The 20,703-nt window shown below is 41.6% G+C and overlaps 1 protein-coding gene and 1 pseudogene across 1 annotated transcript in view; one reads left to right on the top strand and one right to left on the bottom strand.

The window, feature by feature from the left end:
- Positions 1–20,703, top strand: part of NRG1 (neuregulin 1) — a 1,208,564-nt gene that overhangs the window by 945,194 nt on the left and 242,667 nt on the right. The gene's annotated exons all lie outside the window — the stretch shown is intronic.
- On the bottom strand, positions 12,178–15,340 carry LOC128576380 (mediator of RNA polymerase II transcription subunit 22-like; annotated as a pseudogene).

The following is a 20,703-nucleotide window of genomic DNA, read 5'->3' as shown; positions in this document are numbered from 1 at the left end:
GTGTGAAATCTCAGGCCATCCTGCTCTGTCCTTCCTGGGATGTGCCTCTGCCTGCTTGGTCCACCAGATCTGTGCCATCTACGCTTTGTCACATGGGCACCATCCTGGTTATCAGATCCAGGGCCCCACAGTCCTTTTGTTTAAGGAACCCTTACTTCACTTAAAAATGGCCCAAGTACAAGAGTAGTGAAGCTGGAGTATTGCAATAATTGTTCTATCTTATTATTAGTTATTGTTATTCATCTCTTACTGTGAGTAATTTATGATTTAAACTTTTCTGTAGGTATGCGCAGAAAAATCCAGAGTATATCTAGGGTTCAATACTATCTGAAGTTTCAGGAATCCACTGGGGGTCTTGGTACATATTCCCCAGGGATAAGGAGACTACTTTATAGGTAAATTGACATAAAACACCCTTTGGGTTTAGTTTTGTCCATCTAATCTAAAACTAAAAAAATAAGAACAATCTAAATGATTGATTTTGGTATCACTTCTATATATTATATTCTTATTTTTTACTGCTGTTTTCCGATTTATCATTTTGTAGATGCATAAGTTAAGGCATCGAAATTTGAAATGTTTATTCAGAATCATGGAATAGGCTCATGATGGAGTAATAATAGAATGCTAATCTAACTAAGCTGAATATTCCTTCATTGCCCCCATGGAAAGCAATTAATACAGAAAGTATTTTAAAGTTTACCTAAGGAAATAAATTGAGAAAATAAAAATCAAAGACAGAGAAGGTACATTAATATTTATTTTCATGATATAGATCTATCAAACATGAACTTAAATGTTTTTAATATTATTAATTAATAACCCTGAGCAAAGTCAAGAATTGAAGAGATAGAGGATAGTTTCAAAAACTGAAACTGAGAGAACACATTTCAGGAGGAAGAGAGTTTGGGCTTATTCTTAAAGGGAAAGGCGAGGCGGGGTGTGGAGGCCCCCGTCTCCATCCACAGCACTGGGGGGCCAGCGTGCCGAGGGTTTCTTGAAGCCAAGATTTCTGGACCAGCCTGAGTAACATAGCAAGACCCTGTGTTAGGAAGGAAGGAAGCTAGGAAGGGAGGAAGGGAAAAAGGAAGAAAAAAGTAGTTTCAAATATGGCCTTTCTAGAAAAGATACGGAATGAAATGGCTTCTTTCACCCCTCCATTAAAAGTGGTAATGCACGTACCTAGCTGAAAATCCCATAGGAAAAACTCCTTTAGTTTACGTCCTTCTTCCTCCTGTTATGTGATTGTCTATGTAAATAGGAGAGCTCTTGAGGAATACATGACAGAAAGTTGGAAGAGGATTTTATGAAATCAGTTCCAGATGATGCAGTGCTCCCTGGATTCAGCAGAGGGGAAGCTGATGCTGCTCTACAGCATGAGCCTCTCAGCGGCAAATGGAATGCCTGTCTCTGTTGTGAACATTTCCTGTGTGGCTTGGTCTCACTCGGTTTCCCAAAGTCAATCCCCTGGGAATCTGGGAAGTGTGTCAGCTGTGCCAGGGCTCAGCCACTAACAGTTCACTGGAGAGCCACCTGCCTGGGCTGGTGTTCTCCAGTGAGAAGTCCGTATGACGGCCCTGTCATCCACTAGCAAAGGACATTTAATGGGCCTCTATTCCAGGCTAAGCGCAGTGCAGTAAGTCTCTGCATATTCTGCTCATTTGACCTTTATTTTAATTTTTCTCTGCTGCCCCTCCCCTTGATGTCTTTCCTCTTCTGCTATATTGCAAGTTCATTGCTCACCATCAGAGATGCTGTATGTCATTCTTGATGGAGAAAAGTGAAGGGGCCTCACCTTTCCTCACCTTATGGTCTCTCCCTATTTTTTCTGCCTTGGATTTTTCCTCTCTAAGCATGTTTCCTTGCTTATGCTTTTGTGTCATGAGTAAAAGTGGACACCTCCTTTTAAAGGTTTAACTTCCCTTCCTGCTGCCCATCTCAACACTTCTGCCCTCATTAGAGCGTTGATCGAACAATTTCTTCTTCTCCATCGTCTTCAGTTTCTTCCTTTCTTTAATTTTCTTTTGCTGGACTTACAAACATCCTTAGGTTTTTCCTATTCCTAGAAACTAATGCAGAATCCTTCCCTCAAACTCAATATTCACTTGACTTGGCACCCAATTTGTCTATTTCCATGGTTAAGTTTCTCAAAGTAGTTCCCTGCACCAGAATTCTCAGTGCCTGGTTCAAGGACCTATTGGGGCCCCAAGACTCTCCAACTCCCCATGTGTTTGATGCCAGATTTTCTACAGATACTTTAACCAAAATGGCATATTGTAGCAGATTGCATGCTGAGCAGATACAAGACTCCTGCTGTCTTCTATTAAGCCAGGCATTAAAGAGATTTGCAAAAATGTAAACCAATGTTCTCTTCTTGCTCTAAGTATTTTTATTTGGGAAAATATAGTTATTTTTCATAAAAACTATGTTATTTACATTGCTACTTAATGGAGTTAGTACTTTTATTTTTAAAGGATTAATAAAAATATCTTATTTCTTCAGTTTTAATGTCGAGTATGCTAAATACTGGTATATCTAACTCATACAAATCAAAAGCTCTCTGGAAGTTCTTAATAATTTTAGGAGTGAAAAGGAGTTTTTTTCTTTAATGAAAAGGATTGAGAACAGGCTGTCTGCAGTCACAATTGTGTGTCCTCACCACTCTTTCCTCGTCCTTTTACCTTCGACCAGAGAACTGGCTTCACTGATATCCTATGTCAGGTTTCTCAAAGCTAGTACCATATTTTAAACAATGAATCAAGCCGGGCAAAGTGACTGATGCCTATTCTCCAAGCACTCAGAAAGGCTGAGACAGGTGGATTGAGCCCAGGAGTTCAAGACCAGTCTGAGCAAAGAGGGAGACCCTCATCTCTTCTAAAGAGTGAGATACCCATAGAAAAAGTAGCTGGGCGCTGTAGTCCCACCTGCTTAGGAAGCTGAGGCAAGAAGATCTCTTGAGCCCCAAAGTTTGAGGTTGCTGTGAGCTATGACATCAGCATACTCTTGCCTGGGCAACAGAGTAAGATTTTTGCCTCAAAATAAATAAATAAATAAACAAGTAAACAAATAAAATCAATGAATTATTTTTTTTTATTGTTGGGGATTCATTGAGGGTACAATAAGGCAGGTTACATTGATTGCACTTGTTAGGCAAAGTCCCTCTTGCAATCATGTCTTACCCCCATAAAGTGTGACACACTCCAAGGCCCCACCCCCCTCCCTCCTTCCCTCTTTCTGCTTTTCCTCCCCCCACCCATAACCTTAATTGTCATTAATTGTCCTCATATCAAAATTGAGTACATAGGATTCATGCTTCTCCATTCTTGTGATGCTTTACTAAGAATAATGTCTTCCACTTCCATCCAGGTTAATACGAAGGATGTAAAGTCTCCATTTTTTTTAATGGCTGAATAGTATTCCATGGTATACATATACCACAGCTTGTTAATCCATTCCTGGGTTGGTGGGCATTTAGGCTGTTTCCACATTTTGGCGATTGTAAATTGAGCTGCAATAAACAGTCTAGTACAAGTGTCCTTATGATAAAAGGATTTCTTTCCCTCTGGGTAGATGCCCAGTAATGGGATTGCAGGATCAAATGTCTAGGTTGAGTGCTTTGAGGTTTCTCCCTACTTCCTTCCAGAAAGGTTGTACTAGTTTGCAGTCCCACCAGCAGTGTAAAAGTGTTCCCTTCTCTCCACATCCACGCCAGCATCTGCAGTTTTGAGATTCTGTGATGTGGGCCATTCTCACTGAGGTTAGATGATATCTCAGGGTTGTTTTGATTTGCATTTCTCTAATATATAGAGATGATGAACATTTTTTCATGTATTTGGTAGCCATTCGTCTGTCATCTTTAGAGAAGGTTCTATTCATGTCTCTTGTCCATTGATATATGGGATTGTTGGATTTTTTCATGTGGATTAATTTGAGTTCTCTATAGATCCTAGTTATCAAGCTTTTGTCTGATTGAAAATATGCAAATATCCTTTCCCATTGTGTAGGATGTCTCTTTGCTTTGGTTATTGTCTCCTTAGCTGTACAGAAGCTTTTCAGTTTAATGAAGTCCTATTTGTTTATTGTTGTTGTTGTTGCAATTGCCATGGCAGTCTTCTTCATGAAGTCTTTCCCCAGGCCAATGACTTCCAGTGTTTTTCCTATGCTTTCTTGGAGGATTTTTATTGTTTCATGCCTTAAATTTAAGTCCTTTATCCATTTTGGATCAATTTTTGTGAGTGGGGAAAGATGTGGGTCCAGTTTCAGTCTTTTACATGTAGACATCCAGTTCTCCCAACACCATTTATTGAATAGGGATTTTTTCCCCCAAGGTATGTTCTTGTTTGGTTTATCGAAGATTAGGTGGTTGTAAGGTGTTAGTTTCATTTCTTGGTTTTCAATTCGATTCCAAGTGTCTATGTCTCTGTTTTTGTGCCAGTACCATGCTGTCTTGACCACTATGGCTTTGTAGTACAGACTAAAATCTGGTACGCTGATGCCCCCAGCTTTATTTTTATTACTAAGAACTGCCTTAGCTATATGGGGTTTTTTCTGGTTCCATACAAAATGCAGAATCATTTTCTCCAAATCTTAAAAGTACAATGTTGGTATTTTGATAAAAATGGCATTGAATAGGTAGATTGCTTTGGGAAGTATAGACATTTTAACAATGTTGATTCTTCCCATCCATGAGCATGGTATGTTCTTCCATTTGTTAATATCCTCTGCTATTTCCTTTCTGAGGATTTCATAATTTTCTTTATAGAGGTCCTTCACCTCCTTTGTTAGGTTTGTTCCTAGGTATTTCATTTTCTTTGAAACTATGGTGAAAGGAGTTGTGTCCTTAATTAGCTTCTCATCTTGACTGTTATTGGTGTACACAAAGGCTACTGACTTGTGGACATTGATTTTATATCCTGAAACATTACTGTATTTTTTGATGACTTCTAGGAGTCTTGTTGTTGAGTCTTTGGGATTCTCTAAGTATAAGATCATGTCGTCAGCAAAGAGGGAGAGTTTGACCTCCTCTGCTCCCCTTTGGATTCCCTTTATTTCCTTGTCTTGCCTAATTGTATTGGCTAGAACTTCCAGCACTATGTTGAATAGTAAAGGTGACAGAGGACAACCTTGTCTAGTTCCAGTTCTAAGAGGAAAAGGTTTCAGTTTTACTCCATTCAGTAAAATACTAGCTGTGGGTTTGTCATAGACAGCCTCAATCAGTTTTAGAAATGTGCCACCTATGCCTATACTCTTCAGTGTTCTAATTAGAAAAGGATGCTGGATTTTATCAAATGCTTTTTCTGCATCTATTGAGAGGATCATGTGATTTTTATTTTTGCCTCTGTTAATATGGTGGATAACATTTATGGACTTGCATATGTTAAACCAGCCTTGCATCCCTGGGATGAAGCCTACTTGATCATGATGAATGACTTTTTTGATGATACGCTGTAATCTATTGGCTAGGATTTTGTTGAGAATTTTTGCATCTATATTCATGAGTGAGATTGGTCTGAAATTCTCCTTTTTGTTTGGGTCTTTTCCTGGTTTTGGTGGCAAGGTGATGTTTGCTTCATAGAATGTGTTGGGGAGGATTCCTTCTTCCTCAATTTTTTGGAATAATTTCTGCAGTACAGGAATAAGCTCTTCCTTGAAGGTTTGATAGAATTCTGGTGTGAAGCCATCTGGACCAGGGCATTTTGGGGTTGGAAGATTTTTTATTGTTTCTTTGATCTCAGTGCTTGAAATTGGTCTGTTCAGGAGCTCTATTTCTTCCTGGCTAAGTCTAGGGAGAGGGTGGGATTCCAAATATTAATCCATTTCCTTCACATTGTCAAATTTCTGGGCATAGAGTTTCTGGTAGTATTCAGAGATGATCTCTTGTATCTCTGTGGGATCAGTTGTTATTTCCCCTTTATCATTTCTGATTGAGGTTACTAGAGATTTTACTTTTCTATTTCTCTTTAGTCTGGCCAATGGTTTATCTATTTTATTAATTTTTTCAAAAAACCAACTCCTTGTTTCATTAATTTTCTGAATGATTCTTTTGTTTTCAATTTCATTGATCTCTGATTTGATTTTGGAGATTTCTTTTCTTCTACTGACATTAGGCTTAGATTGTTCTCCTTTTTCCAACTCCATAAGATGGCTTGTGAGATTGTTGATGCGCTCTCTTTCTGTTTTTCAAATGTAGGCATCTAAAGCAATGAATTTTCCTCTCAAAACTGCTTTTGCAGTATCCCACAGGTTTTGGTAGCTTGTGTGTTCATTGTTGTTATGGTCAAGGAGGTTAATGATTTCCTGTTTTATTTCTTCCTGCACCCATCTGTTATTCAACAGACGATTGTTTAATTTCCATGCCTTTGTGTGGGGTCGAGCATTTTTGTTAGAGTTGAGTTCCACCTTTAGTGCCTTATGGTCTGAGAAGATACAAGGTAAGATTTCAATTCTTTTGATTCTGTTGATATTTGTTTTGTATCCCAGGATATGATCAATTTTGGAGAATGTTCCATGGGGTGATGAGAAGAATGTATATTCTTTATCTTTGGGGTGGAGTTTTCTATATGCGTCTATCAAGCACAGTTGTTCTAGGGTCTCATTTAAATATCTTATATCTTTGTTTAATTTCTGTTTAGAGGATCTGTCCAGCTCTGTAAGATGAGTGTTAAAGTCCCCTGTTATGATGGTATTATCAGATATCATATTGCTCAGACTGAGTAAGGTCTGTTTCAAGAATCTGGGAGCATTTAAATTGGGTGCATAAATTTTTAGAATTGAAACATCTTCTTGTTGTATTTTTCCCTTGACCAATATAAAGTGACCATCTTTGCCTTTTTTGACTTTAGTTGCTTTAAATCCACATGAATCTGAAAATAAGATTGCAACTCCTCTTTTCTTCTGAATTCCATTTGCCTGAAAAATTGTCTTCCAACCCTTGACTCAGAGCTTGACTTTGTCTTTTGAAGCCAGGTGTGTTTCTTGCAGACAGCAAATGGATGGCTTGTGTTTTTTAATCCAGTCAGCCAATCTATGTCTCTTCAGTGGGGAATTCAAGCCATTAACATTTATCGAGATAATTGATAAGTGTGGTAGTATTCTATTCATCTTATTTTGTGAGGTCCTTTGCTTAGTTTTATCTTTTGCATCAGTGTGGATGTTAGGTTCTGTCCTTTAATTTCTGAGTTCTTACTTTGCTGCTGATCCATTGTGGTGGTCAGTGTGCAGAACAGGTTGAAGTATTTCCTGTAGAGCTGGTCTTGTTGTGGAAAATTTTCTCAATATTTGTATATCCATAAATGATTTGATTTCTCCGTCAATTTTGAAGCTTAGCTTAGCAGGGTACAGAATTCTGTGCTTGAAATTGTTCTGTTTAAGTAGATTAAAGGTAGATGACCATTGTCTTCTTGCTTGGAAAGTTTCATTAGAGAAGTCTGAGGTCACTCTGATGGATTTGCCCCTGTAGGTCAACTTGCGCTTACTCCTGGCAGCTTGCAGAATCTTTTCTTTTGTCTTGACTTTGGACAGGTTCATCACAATGTGTCTTGGAGAAGCTCGGTTAGAGTTGAGGCGACCTGGGGTCCGATATCCCTCTGAAAGCAGTGTGTCAGAATCTTTGGTGATATTTGGGAAATTTTCTTTTATAATATTCTCCAGTATGGCTTCCATTCCTCTGGGGCATTCTTCTTCCCCTTCTGGGATTCCTATAACTCATATGTTGGAACACTTCCTAAGGTCCCATAATTCTGACAGTGAACGTTCTGCTTTCTCTCTCTTGTTTTCTGCCTCTTTTACTATCTGAGTTATCTCAAGGACTTTGTCTTCTACCTCTGAAATTCTTTCTTCTGCATGGTCTAACCTGTTGCTGATACTTTCCATTGCAACTTTAAGTTCCCTAATTGACTGCTTCAGTTTCTTCAGCTCTACTATATCCTTCATATTGTTCATCTCTTATTTGATTCTGTTTTTGGATTTCCTTTTGGTTATTTTCCACTTTATTAGCAGTTTCCTTCATTGTTTTCATCATGTGTATTCTAAATTCCCTTTCTGTCATTCCTAACATTTCTTTATTGGTAGAATCCTCTGTAGTAGCTACCTCATGGTCCCTTGGAGGGGTTGTTCTGGCCTGGTTCTTCATCTTGCCTGGGGTTTTCTGCTGATTCTTCCTCATGAGTGATTTCTTTTATCTGTTTCCTTGCCCTAATTTTACTTTCACTTCCTCTTGCTCTCTAAGTTCTCGTGCCTGTGGACTAAGGGTTAGATGAGTCCTTTTGGTACAGGACCAGAAGGGTGAGAAGGTTGAAGAGCAAGAAAGGGATGAAAGAAAGGAGGACCGAGTGAAAAGAAAAAAAAAAATAGAGAAAGCAGAGTCGATGGGTAAAAGGAATATTGACAAAAAGAAGAGAGGCACAGAAAATAGGGAGACAGAGAAATATAGGTGTACAGTAGGGTACTTTGACACAACCTTAAAAATAAAACCACCTTCTGGGGGTGCCCAGTTGGGTGGTTCCCTTGAGGTCAGTAGCTCTTTGCTAACCTGATCAGACACAGTACCACACCTCCACCAAGTAGAAAGGAAAGACAAAAATGGTATAAATCAAACCAAAACAAGCAAACAGAAAACTTTACGGGATAAAATTGGGTGAAAAATCAAATAATAGCGGTAGAAACAGTAGCAAAAATGAAGTTCTAATTATTAAAAAAGGTAGCAACGGGAAATTATAATTAAACTAGAAATATTGAGAAAGAAAAAAAGATCTGTACGGAAAAGGTTAAAATTAAAAAACAAAACAACATCAACAACATCAAAATAAACAAAAAAACAACCAAACCAAAAAAACGCAACCAAAAATAAAGCAGTATGTATATGTTGTTGAATATTATCTGGGGAACACGTGGTCTTCTGGGGTATGAGACGTTAATCACAGTTCTGATACGACTGGAGGCTGCTGATTTCTCAAACCCTAGCAGGCAGACACCCTAAATCTCTCTTAAGCCCACTTAAAAGGCACTTTGAACTTGTAAACTTGCTGAGCAGAAGCCTTCCCAGGAAAGTGCTTGTCACTGGAATCACTGCTGAAGTGGCTATCCATTTACCCAGTGTGCCAAAACCAGTCTCTCTCTGCCCCTGAGGGTTAGGGCTGCAAGGTGGCTCAGACCCCACCCTTAGGCTACTCGGTGCTGGGTTACCAGCTCCCCACCCAATTCTAGCTTAGCAACCCTGAGGGTGGAGCTTGCCGGGGCAGATTGCTCACAATGGCTCCCTGTGGCCCACAGCCAAACACTATTAGCTCCGTCTGGCCCAGCGGCTCAGACTGGGGCCCTAGACAATGGCCAAAGTTCTCCACATTCCCACTCAGGCTCTCCCCAAGGCAGCTCAACTGAGTGCCAAGTCCAAAGACACCAAAACAGTTCACAGGTAAGACCTTTCTGGTTTGCAGTCTCGCTGCTACTGAACTTACAGTTGCGGGCGGGTTTAGACCTATTGAACACACGCGACCACTTGCCATTTTTCCACTGTTTTAGTCCTCCTCTTGGGGTCCAGAAGTCTCTTGCTGACTCTCTGTATCCTCACAGGGGTGATGATAGGCAGATCCCACCAGCCAGAGATGCCTGGAGTCCTATCTCCCCGGACTCATGATGCCCAGATGCAAGGAAGCTGTTACTCGGCCGCCATCTTGCTCTCCTGGTCCAAAATCAATGAATTTTTGACTGCTGTAGTTTCTCAGCAATGTTTGACGGCACCTACCTCTCTTCTCCTCGTGAAATTCTTTTCGTCGTGACTAACTCATGTGATTTCCTCCCAGCCTTTCTGATCACCCCTTTTTCTCCCTCTTAGTTATTCCCTGGGATTTTGTTGTTTGTTTGTTTTATTCTTCCTATCATCTACCTCTTGTCCTTAAAGAAGTTTTTTCCTACCTTTTTTCCAAACTATTCTGGTGTCAGAAAAAGCCTTTTCAGGGGTGTCAAGAAAATGCATTCCAGTTGCTGGCTGAATTACCTTGCACCTTGGTTGGTGCCACAGTGCAAAAGCAAACATCACGGCTTTCTCTCCAGTAGTTCTGGTTAATTCGATGCCTGTGTCTGTCACGGAAGCTCAGCGCTCTGAGTTATGAGGATTTTGTTTACCCTTGTCCCTGACACATGAATCCTGTGTTCTGTTTGCTCTTCTGCCCACTCCCAGACAAGGCAAGTTTGAAAGCTTATGGTCACAAACCCAAGCTACTTCAGTGGTCACTTACTAACTGCCCCTGCCCCTACCACCACCACGAATAGAATCTCATTTTCCCAATTTGCTCTGTTGCAGTCCTTCAAATTTATCAATGAAATCAATGGTTATCAGCTTTCATTCTTAACCAGAAGTTTGTCCATCTGAAAAGAATATGTGATCCAAATATTTACCCAGCTGGGCTATGCGAGGGGGTTTACCACTGAAACCTGTAGTGAAGAAATGCTGGATGCTTCTTCCAAGCTGGGTATAGTTATCTCAACAGAGGAAGGGACTCAGGAGACGGGCACCCAGAGAGGTTTCCCTGGGTCCTCTCCTTCTAAGAGGTACAGCCCCGAGCACCAGTGTGAGTGAAGCTGAGGAGTTCAGTGCCTACAAAAGTGATGCTAGCCACAGTGCCCTCTTTCACGTAGGCAGTGGAAGCCAGAGCCACACCTGGTCCACCCTGCACTGCTGGAGGTCAGTCTTTTATTAGGAGCTGGTCAGTTCTACTAGACAAGACTGTTCTCTTGAACATGGGCTCTGTGTGTGCACACGTGTGCGTACGTTAAGCTACTTGCCTACTTTTAGAAACTGGGGAAAGACAGGCTTCTATCTAGAAGTCCTTATAATTCCCAATAGAGGCTTTTACTCTGCGATCACACATTCACACTCCCCTCGCCTAGGAGCCTCAAGCACAAAATCTTTCTGCTTTAAGTTCTTCAGAGAATAAACTTCCTGCCCCTGCTACATGGGGAAGGCTTAGTTTTTGGCTTTTCAAGGTGTTTCAGCTGATCTGTGTATCTAAGTGTGTCTTTTCTTATTTCTCCTTTTTTTTTTCTGAGTTGATTGCCCTTGAGTTTATTGATAATATAGGAACAAAAAAGATGTTTCTAGAGATTTAAAAAATACCAATTTCACATCCAACACCTGTGTTTTCATTGTCTAGTCCTCAACTTTAACATTTTTAATGTATTCATAAATTTTTTTCTTAAGAATTTGTCAAGAACATTTTGACAATATTACATGCTTTTATAGTTGAATTTTTCTTGTTTCATTTTTTCTTTTTTTATTAAATCATAACTATGTACATTAATGCATTTATGGGGTTCAATGTGCTGTTTTGATACACAGTGTGGAATGCTTATATCAAACTGATTAACAGAATCATCACTCACTTATTCGTTGTGGTAAGACATTTATACTCACTCTATCTAAGTGCTTCTTACTCGTACTGTAATTCACTCCTCTGTCCGCAGCACCCCCAACCACTCCTGTGCTGTAGCTTCCTAACAATCTGGGGTCTTCGATTCTGGAGACTTTCTCTAATTCTTTAGCCCAACTCAACTTTCTCATTGGTTTCCTTCTTTATAAGAACATAGGTTTCAGTGTTTATGACTTTCTATTTATTTATTTTATTTATTATTATTATTATTTTTTGCAAAAGAGTTTTTATTCAAGATAGCCAGAAAGTACATGGCAGCAAGTTAAGGAAGGAGCCCCCAGCAGGCTTCTGCATGAGTGGGCAGTCCCTGGACCATGACGTTTGCCCAGGAGCCCTGGCTGAATGGAAGGAGACAGGCTTGGCTAGCACAGTCCACTCAGAGCCCCTCCCCATTTCAAACAACATGCTCAGATCAGGTTCCCCCATCTTAGGTAACCTGCCTGCCCCACTGTTCAAGTCCCTGGCAGGACAGACCTGTCCCAGAAGCCTCCTTCCACCTGGCTGGCCAGGAAGGCAGCAGATGAGGTACCTGGAGGAAGGATGGGCACTTGGAAGTAGCTGGAGAAACAACTTCTCTCAACCATCCTGGCTGGGCTTATGAGGCTCCTAAGGAGGCCACAGTGGCTCTGGGGTCTTGAAGTCCCCACGGGAGAACCAGGGCTAAAGGGAGTGAGGCCGCAGTGCACATCCCAAGGGAGCTCTGGTTTGGTTCCTGAGAAGCCAGGGCTGGGAGGGAGGGCAGCCCCAAGGCTCAGGCGGGCTCTGTGGGCCCAGGTCCACTGGCGTGGGAGTGGGCAGGGGATGTGGCCTGCAGGGGGCCAGCACTGGGATCCAGGGACGCCAGCAGAGGGGCCGAGAGGCCATCAGCAGAGTCTGTGTCGACGTCCAGCCTCCAGTAAGCTTCGCAAAGAGGCAGGTCACTAGCTTCGCAAAGGCTGGCACTTTTCTGCCACCAGAAACCCCAGGGTGAGACAGGAGCAGGCATAGAGGAGAGCCAGGGAGCGAGACAGAAGCAGAGTTAAGGAAACGTGGCCCATGCCCAGGCCTGCTTCCCCTCCTCCACTTGATGGGCTAAAATGGGGGCTAAGCGGGCTGCCCTCACCTCCTTAAGGGAGGAAGCCAGCCTGGCCCAGTCACTGCAGGCTGTGTGACCTCGGCAGGCCCTTCCTGCCCTGCTTCCACTTGGGCCTGCTACTCTCCCCTTCTCAGCTACAGGAGTTCACAGGTCTTTGGGGTCACTGCACTTAGCAATAAGCTCCCTGAGGGCAGAGACCCTGTCTTATTTCTGGGTCAGTGCCTGCCTGAGACTCAGCCTGAACAGGGCAGTGGTTAGGAACACAGGCCCTTGCACTTCCCTGCCCCAGCGGGAGGCCCCCAATAGGTATCCCCACCTCCAACGTGGGCAGCTTAGGTAAGAGTGAAGGCTCAGGGCCTGGCGCAGAAAGCAGCTCACTCTCACCATTGTGGTCATGACTCGGGAGCCCTGCCCATCAGTCCTAAGGTGCAAAGGGCAGCCCTGACCCCCTCCCTTGGTCTTGCCTTAGTGTCAACCCAGTGTCCAGTCTCAGAACCAACCAGGCACCATGGTGCCCTGAGGAGAGTGGAGAGGGAGAGGCAGAGCCAGAAAGAGCAAATGAGTGAGGCGCCAGCCCCATATACTGAGGGTGGCGGGTTCAAACCCGGCCCCGGCTGAACTGCAACCAAAAACTAGCTGGGCGTTGTGGTGGGCGCCTATAGTCCCAGCTACTCGGGAAGCTGAGGCAAGAGAATCGCTTAAGCCCAGGAGTTGGAGGTTGCTGTGAGCTGTGTGAGGCCATGGCACTCTACCAAGGGCCATAAAGTGAGACTCTGTCTCTACAAAAAAAAAAAAAAAAAAGAGCAAATGAGTGAGCATGGAGTGGGCAATGAACGTGGGGCAGGGGGAGCACGTGAGCCACAGGGGGTGACCCTCCTTTGGGGCCAACTGCCTCTGCCTTAGGAGCTGTGTGACGGAGTGGGGCCAGCAGCCTTCATGAGGCACCTCGGGTGGCTGGAGTGAACAGGACAGAATCCCTTGGGGAGGATGGGGAAAGTTTGGAATGCAGGTACCCTGGGTCCTGCCCAGGTCCTCTGCGTGGCCATAGATGGGTCTCCCCAACACCTCACCCCACAACTCCTGGTCCAAGGCACAGTCAAGCCAGTCTATGGAGCCACATTCCTGGAGGGGTCTGCAAGGACTCCTGGCAGGTAGGAGACCTGCCTCCTGTCTGCTGAACTGGTGAGTATCAGGGACCACAGATGGCCCCAGAATCCTATGGAAAACTCTAGAACTGTTTCCGCTGGGCAGTGACACTGAGTCCAGCCTGGGAAAACAAGTCCCAGATCATGCCAGCTCAGGATATCTGGGCTCACCAGCATGGCTGCAGGGCAGAGCATGGCATTTTCGACTCACAACCAGGGAGGAAAGGAGGCTTGTCCAGGACAGGAGGTAGGGTGGCTGTGGACTCTGGTCTGCCAGGCCAAATCTTAATTTCCTAACCTAATGGAGGCAGAAGGACAATGCCTGCTTCCAACCTCAGTTTCCTCCTACATAAATGTACTTGGACTCTTATTTCTCAGGGACCCTTCAGTTCATGTGGTTTTAGGCTTCTATGTGGCCCCATGAGGCTCCAGCTCTGTGAAGGGGATGAGCTGACCAGAAGCTGGAGATCCACACCCCCGAGGCCTGGCTTATATGCCATTCTCTCCTGGGGTTTTTCTTTTCTTTTCTTTTCTTTTCTTTTCTTTTCTTTCTTTTTTTTTTTGAGATAGAGTCTCACTATGTCACCCTCGGTAGAGTGCTATAGTGTCACAGCTCACAGCAACCTCCAGCTCCTGGGCTTAGGCGATTCTCTTGCCTCAGCCTCCCGAGTAGCTGGGACTACAGGTACCCGCCAAGATGCCCAGCTATTTTTTTTTTTTTTTTTTTGCTACAGTTGTCATTGTTGTTTAGCAGGCCCAGGCCGGTTTTGAACCCACCAACCCTGGTGCATGTGGCCAGCACAGTAACCACTGTGCTACGAGCGCCAAGCCTCTGCTTTTTCCCTCTGGACTGTCCCCCGACTCCACACTGTGGGTTCAGTCACAGCCACATGGAATTGCATCCCTGGGCAGGCACTCGTTTCCTGAACATAAATAATGGCCTGGGTGCCCAAGAGGGGCCAGTCAGCCTTGGCTAGAATGTCTGAATATTGACTTGTAGGGCTAAGAGGAGCAGCAAGGCCCAGTGGGCAGGAGGAGGCTCTCAGCTGAGGGCCTCGGGGAGAAGCCAGGTAGGTGCCCACCCCCCAGACTTGGTCTCCCCAAGTGACAAAAGTCCTGTGATTCCATCACACTGCATTGTGGGAAAGGCCCAGGACCCCACACTGCTGTGACTTGTACAGTTCCACTGCCAAGATCCTCAAGGGTTTGGAAAAACAGACGCCCTTCAGGGGCTACGTCTTGGCTGAGCCCAGGTGGGCAGGCCTACTAAGTGGGGCCCAGCCCTATCTGTACCTGGACGAATAATCTCTTCTTCCAGCTCGTACAGGTCAATGGAGACCTCGTCACTCAGGGCCATGAGCTTGTGCTCACACTCCTCCTGCAGTGCACACAGCTGCTGGTTGTGCTGGTCAATGGCCTCGTTCACTGATGGGAAGTCACTGAGGACCAAGAACTGCTTGAGGTCAGACACCAGCTTCATCAGGGACTCGCCAGCCCGGACAATGCTGGCAGCTCGCGGTGCATCCATTAATTGTCCTGTTCACCCTGAGTAGCCCGTGACACTTGGGTCTCGTCCTCCATCTTGATGATCTCAGTGAAGTTGTCCATCATGGACTAATGTCGTCCTTGAGCCTCGTGTTGTAAGACTGCAGCAGCGTCTCTTTGCTCTGGGGCAGGGCTCTCTGCTGGGCCATGGCGAGGGCTGGGGTCGCTCACCAGGCCGGGCAGACAGCCACAGTCTTCTCTCTCTATTTATTTTTTACTTTAAGAAATTTTATTATTCCAGAAGTCTGTTTTATAAAACTGATGTTTCATAAAATAAGAATTTCTTAAGGATGTAGTAATAATTATTATTTTTTTTTTTTTTAGAGACAGAGTTTCAGTTTGTCACCCTCGGTAGAGTGCTGTGGTGTCACTGCTCACAGCAACCTCCAGCTCTTGGGCTTAGGTGATTCTCTTGCCTCAGCCTCCCAAGTAGCTGGGACTACAGGCACGCGTCACAACGCCCAGCTATTTTTTGTTGCGGGTTGGCTGGGGCTGGGTTTGAACTCACCACCCTCGGTATATGAGGCTGGCACCTTACCCACTGAGCCATAGGCACTGCCCAGGTAACAATTTGGGTTTTTTACAACTGCTTTCCATTTCACTTTATTTGGCATTTTATCAACCGCCATGCCATGATATGGCATGTGCTGACTGTTTTATTTTTTTTTCCTTTTTAAAAATAATTTCAAGGCCAGGCACTGTGGCTTATACCTATAATCCCAGCACTTGGGAGGCCGAGGCGAGTGATTGCCTGAGCTCATGGGTTCGAGACCAGCGTGAGCCAGAGCAAGACCTTGTCTTTAAAAATATCTGGGCATTGTGGTGGGCGTCTATAGTCCCAGCTATTTGGGAGGCTGAGGCAAGAGAATTGGTTAAGCCCAAGAGCTTGAGGTTGCTGTGAGCTGACTCCATGGCACTCTACCGGGGTTGACAAAGTGAAACTCTTGTTTCAAAAAAAAAAAAAAAAATGACTGAAACTTAAGAATGACAAGTATAACTTTGTAGAATAGTCCAGCGCTTACACAGTCAGCTGTGTGATTTATCTAGACTAGAAGGGAAAGCCAGTGCACGCCTAAGCTGTACGGTACAGGCTACTGCTCCTGGGCTACAAACCTGTACAGCATGTCACTCTACTGAATACTGTAGGTGACTGTAACACAACGGGAAGTGTTTGTGTATCTAAACATATCTAAATGCACAAAAGGTACAGTAAAAATACGGTATAAAAGGTAAAAAAAGAAAAGATACATCTGTATAGGGCACTTACTATGAATGGAGCTCATAGGGTTTGCAAATACTTAGGCTACATTAAATTTGTTAAAAATTTCAGTGATAAGTTAACTCTAGTTTACTATGTAGTATAACTTCCTTTTACATTTGGTTAACTTTTTAACTTTTTTGTTAACACTTAGCTTAAAACATAGACACGTTGTATATAGCTATACAAAACTATACAAAAATATTTTCTTTCTTAATATCTGTAATCTATAAGCATTTTTCTATTGTTGAATTTTGCTTTTTTTTTTTTAACTTCTGAAACTCTTTTTTTTGTTAAAAATGAAGACATAAGTACACACATTAGCCTAGGCCTACACAGCTCAGGACCGTCAGGGTCACTGTCTTCCACCTTCACGTCTTGTCCTGGTAGAAGGTCTTCAGGGTGGTGACAGGTGTGCCCCTGTCATCTCCTGCAACAACAATGCCTTCTTCTGGAATGCCTTCTGAAGGACCCACCTGATGCTGTTTCATGGTTAACTTTCTTTTTACATGTATATAAGTAGTGTTATACTCTAAAATAAATTTTAAAAGTATCAGAAACAGGTAAATCAGTAAAACAGGTAAATGATAAAAAGTATCAGAAACAGGTAAATCATTAATTATTATGATGAACTGTTGTGTGGTGCACATAGTTATATGTGCTGTACTTCTGCACATATTGCCAACACAGTCGGTTGGTTCACACCAGCGTCACCACAAACACGTATGTGGCTCTGGACTGTTGTGTAACAACTGGCAAGGACATCCCTAGGTGATGGGAACTTTTCAGCTCCCTTATGATCTTATGGGACCATCATTATCTATGCTGTTCATTGTTGACCAAAATGTAGCTATGCCGGGCATCCTGTACAGCATCTTCAGACGAATTAAGGTGTTTGGCTTGGTGCCTATACTACAGTGGTTACGGCACCCGCCACATACACCAAAGTTGGCAAGTTCGAATTCGGCCCAGGCCAGCTAAACAACAATAACAACTGCAACAAAAAATAGCCGGGCATTGTGGCCGGCCCCTCCCAAGTCCAGCTACTTGGGAGGCTGAGGCAAGAGAATTGCTTAAGCCCAAGAGTTTGAGGTTACTGTGAGCTGTGACACTACAGCACTCTACTGGGGGCAACATGTTGAGACTCTGTCTCAAGAAAAAAAAAATTTAAGGTGTTTAATGTATAAGCTGAAAATGCTTTTTATAATCACATACTTGGGTTTACAGGTCCTTGTGTCTCTCAGTTAGAAGTGATTCACCCCTCCATTCCTTTGTCCTCTTCCTCAGTTTTACCTTTATTACACAAAGGGAGATTTTGGTAACCAGATCCACAGATAATACTTTGAATAAAGTAGTTCTAGAAAAGTTAGGCATTTTATTCTAATTAGTAAGTATTCTTATATTCCGAAGACAAACAACCTATTAATAACAATTGGGCATTTGGGGCTTAAAAGTTGTATTTGGGAGATGCTCACTACAATTTGGTAGAAATGAGAAAACCATGAAAATATTGACCATGAGATTCCAATGCAAATTCTAAAAACTAAAAATGTAGAAAAAGGGAAAAAGAAGGAAATTGAGAAGACCCTATACTGTGCTGGACACTGAGTTTTCCTAATTAAGGGCAATGAAATCTTAGACACTTAAAATAATTCCAACAAAGTCACTGTTTTTTATCCACTTGTATGTTTGTAGTTTGTTTGTTTGTTTTTAGTTAATTAAATATTTATTTCTTTTAGAGAAATGGTTGCTCTGATAATCGGGTCAAGAAAAGCAAAGTTTCTTACTGTTTCTTTGCCAAGATTTTCAGCCAAAGTAATAAAAGAAGAATTGAAAAAAGGGAAACTATGCAAGTTGAATGAAAAATCCATTTTCAGACGTCATTGTGGCTATATCAAATGATACCGTGTGCTCAAATACCTAAAAACTTTTGCATCTTTTGAAACGGTATTTTTAGTATTACTTAGGGTATTATATATAGATGCTCTTATGTAGCTTTTTAAGGTATAGACTTTCAAAATTCTCAACTTTATTTCATGCATCTATAAAACGATAAAAGTACAAAATAAAATCTCTGCTTCATAGAGTACTTGTAGGCACCACACAAGCATGTTTGAGAGTGAAGGCAGCTGCTATTAATTATTACCCTGGGCCAAAAGTAAGAACCAGGAAGCTCCCGAAGAATACTAGAATTTATGGTTTCTATCAATAATCCATTAACACAGTAAGCAATAAACATTCTCTTTTTTGGAGATCACATATGCATAAGGCAAGCAGACCCTTGATTCAACATGGTACCAGTAAGTCACCCAGATTCTCAAGAATAAGAGCTTTGTTTATCAAAGTAAAGTTCACCAGTGATTCTTCAAACATGTCCACAAGTTCACTTGGCTTATAGCCACTCTTCCTATACATCAGAAGGAATCAAGATTTTACTTTCTGCCTGATTAAAGGTAATAGGTGCTGTAAGTCTTTTTAAAATGCTTGCTTTCCCCCCGCAAAAAATATCTTTGCAGTTAAGGCACCATTATTTCAAAGTACCTACAACTTCCTATTACATATTAAGATGACACTCAATGAGAACAAAACATATTTTCACTTGAAATGCAATTAAACGAACTTGGAGAAATACTATTTCTCTAAGTAAGATGAAAACAGCTGTGTTTATGAAGCTGCTCTAATGGTATTAGAATTTCTCTTATGGAAACATTTGCTTTATTTAAGATACATGATTTTCTAAATCATAATTGACATTGTAGGTAATGCTATTTTTATTACAGTTTTTTTTCTCCAGGCACATTATTTCTTTAGGGAATCCTCATTCTTATAACTCACGATGAGCTCATTTAATTATGTATTAATAGAGATTTTGCTGAGAATTGTTTTTAAAGGCTTGTATCCGGAAGGTCTCCCCAAAAAATCCCAACTCATGACCAGATATAATTCATTCATGATTATGCTAAAATTTTAATGTTTAAAATGCCGTAAGAAACATACAATTTGTGCATAAATTTGTTTAGTTTTCCTAAAAGGCAAACTTAGTGGATAAATTTCTAAGGTGTGGAAAAAATATTTCTTTAAGTTGCTATTTATTTTTTTTTAAATTTCCATTTTTATGTTCGGCATTTTGTAGCTATAACCTATGCCTTAGTTTACTACCTGTTGACATGACTTGCTGATGGTGCTAACAAAAAAAAACCCAAATAAACCAAAAACTTGCCCCAAACAAAAAGGGAAAAAATGCTTCTGCTTCCACATTTAACATTTTTTATCTTTCATAATTAAGGTCCACAATGTTTGTGGTAATAATAAGTGTTTTCTTGTGTATATATAAATGTATGTATACCAACAATAGAAGAAATATGCAATTTCCTAAGATAATAACATTTGAAGACGTCATTACCAACAATACTGCAACAGAAAACGTTACTGCTAAGAGTTTGACCTTGAAAGTATAATCTTACAAATGTAAATGTAGTCTCCTCCGTTTGGAAACAGCATGTAATCAGGATATGAAACTAAAAATTTAAGTACGAAAAAAGTGATTTCAATTAGTTATGTAGCTATTATAAAAGATCTCTGAATGTTATGTAATTTTAGGTGCACTGGGCAACTAGTTAAGTGTTTTGTCTAGATTAATTTATCTTAGTCAATTTAATTTCAATAATTAACTGTGTGTTATTTACCTCCTTTGAAATAATCACAGAACAGGTTGTTTTAGGATCAGAGAGAAGCTGAGACAATATCTTTTGAATAAATATTGTTTTATTGTCATTCAAATTCTTAACACTTATTAGAAAATTACTGTCTTAAAAATAATACATTTAGCAATTATAAAGGGAAAACTCTTAGACCTATTAAGATTGAGTACTGTTGATTAACTAAACCTAGGAAATAGACTCCTTTATTGTCCACTCAAAATTTTAGTTTATCTAGGTAAAAACATCATATTCAGTACCATGAAAGATACTATGTATAAAGATTCTAATATCAGGAAATCTGTTCTCAAAGAATGTATCATGTGGTTATGTGTAAGTTAACATGCACCTAATGTCAAGAAGCCAGATGGGGCTTTGACCAGGGATATGTTAGCAATATAATCAGGCATGATCCTTATTTTCTAGAACTTTCCATGTAAGGCAGAAAGGTTAGGACAAAGAGTCATGTTAAAAATACTAAATATTTTTGAACTCCGTATCGTTTTTATGGAAACAAAACTGTAATTTTGACCCTGTCACAGTGGCAGTGAGCAAA

This window comes from Nycticebus coucang, chromosome 24 (assembly GCF_027406575.1).
Source record: "Nycticebus coucang isolate mNycCou1 chromosome 24, mNycCou1.pri, whole genome shotgun sequence".
Taxonomy (NCBI): Eukaryota; Metazoa; Chordata; class Mammalia; order Primates; family Lorisidae; genus Nycticebus; species Nycticebus coucang.
The sequence above is the reverse complement of the archived record's forward strand: the minus strand, read 5'-3'. Positions and strand labels throughout refer to the sequence as shown.